Source organism: Octopus bimaculoides, chromosome 26, assembly GCF_001194135.2.
Source record: "Octopus bimaculoides isolate UCB-OBI-ISO-001 chromosome 26, ASM119413v2, whole genome shotgun sequence".
Lineage (NCBI taxonomy): Eukaryota > Metazoa > Mollusca > Cephalopoda > Octopoda > Octopodidae > Octopus > Octopus bimaculoides.
In genome coordinates, this window is record NC_069006.1 from 21,574,832 (window position 1) to 21,577,078 (window position 2,247).

The following is a 2,247-nucleotide window of genomic DNA, read 5'->3' on the forward strand; positions in this document are numbered from 1 at the left end:
GGCAGAACGGTTAGCACACCAGACAAAATGCTTCGAGGCAGTTTGTTGTTGTTATTAAGGCGGTGAGCTGACAGAAACGTTAGCGTGCCGGGCGAAATGCTGAGCGATATTTCGTCTGCCGTTACGTTCTGAGTTCAAATTCCGCCGAGGTCGACTTTGCCTTTCATCCTTTCGGGGTCGATAAATTAAGTACCAGTTACGCACTGGAGTCGATGCAATCGACTTAATCCGTCTGTCTGTCCTTGTTTGTCCCCTCTATGTTTAGCCCCTTGTGGGCAATAAAGAAATAAGGAAGTGAGCTGACAGAATTATTAGAACGCCGGGCGTAACGTTGAGCAGCATTTCGTCTGTCCTTACGTTCCAAGTTCAAATTCCGCCTAGGTCGACTTTGTCTTTTATCTTTTGGGGGTCGATAAATCAAGTACCACGAACGGAGTGTACATATGTCTGTTGTTCACATTTTTCATTTTTCGAATTTAGGAGTGTTTTCCAAAATTAAAAAAAAATTCACTCTGAGCATATAAAAATATCATGTCCGGCTCAGCTCTTTAGGAAACTGGTCGGCTTAATAACAAAAAGATATAACAATTTCAACAAATAATTTTCTATTTTTCAAAAAAGACAAATTAAAATACATGTTACTTGAATAATAATAATAATAATAATAATAATAATAATAATAATAATAATAATAATAATAATAATAATAATAATAATTTCCATTTGTATTTATTTGAGATTTAACATTTTTATTAATTTTATAATCCAAACCACCGTCATCATCATCATTATCATCATCACCATCACCACAACCATCAACACTATTATTATCATTATTGTTGTTGTTGTTGATAATCATTGTTCATCATTACAATTTTTATCATTATTGTTATTATTATCATTATTAATAATAATAATAATTATTATTATTATTATTAATATTTTTTATTTGTATTATCATTACTACAGCAAGAGAGATTGGTAAAAACATGTGAGAGACAGAGAGAGAGAGAGAGACAGAGAAAGGGATTGAGAGAGACAGAGAGAGAGAGAGAGACCGAGAGAGAGAGAGAGAGAGAGACAGACAGACAGACAGAGAGATTGAGAAGGATAGAAGAATATCAACCCTAAATGAACTTCAGCACATAACTGTTCACACATACAAGTCAACGCCATCTTTATATTCTCCAGAGTTTATAATAAAAAAAGACAAGCACCAATAAGACAGAAAGACCATCCCCATGCATAGTAGGAAGATGAGACTACAACTACCACCACTGCTACGACTATTGCTACTATTACTACAACTATTATCATTATTATTATTGTCGATTGCGAACAGCTTCCTCCCACCCACACACACACATGTATACATATACACACGCACATTAATTCTCTACACATCGGTGCAGCAAAGAAATTATAAAATTCTGTATACCTGCAGGAGGGCCTGCAAAGAGCATGGGCACCGCCCTAGCTATTTCACTGAAATAATTATATAAGTTTGTAACACAGGCACGAGATCAGAAATTTGGGTGAAGTGTACGGATGATTAAGCTAAACACAGCACGTGACTGGTGCTGTATTTCTTTGATTCCCAAAAGAACAAAAAGGCATGGTTGACCTTGGTCGGATTTGAACTCAGAATGTAAACGCTTTCGTCGCAACTCTTTGTTGGATGCTTTAATGACTCTGCTAATCTTGACAGAAAACGAACTCAGGTCATCAGGTTTCGTAATACAGTAAGTATTACTGAGGCTCTTGACGATTTTTCCAATTACGGAAAAAAAAAACCGAATGTAGAACTTAAAGGGCTGCAACTAAATACATGTTGCCTTGTTTATCGCTGATTCATCTTTCACTGATGTAGGATAGGATAACACGGTGTTCTTATTATGAACAATTACGCTTATCACAAATTGATCTGTGCTAACAGGGGCCGGTATTCACTCGAAGATTCTGATTCGACTGAAAACGTGCACCCCAGCGACCATACACAATGCTAAACACAATTTGGGGGCGGCCTCAGAACGGAAGTATTTTCTCCCATACGTTCTATTGTTCATTTATCGCTGCTTCATTTAACACGGTGTTTTTCGCATTTTTAGCCAAACACTCGCGATAAACGAGGATAGTTGTATCGTTTCTCGTCTGTCATTCTACCAAGTCTTCCAAAAATAAAGACAAAATAATATGTCGCTGACATAGTCTCCAGGTTGCTGGAGGAAATATATATATATATATATA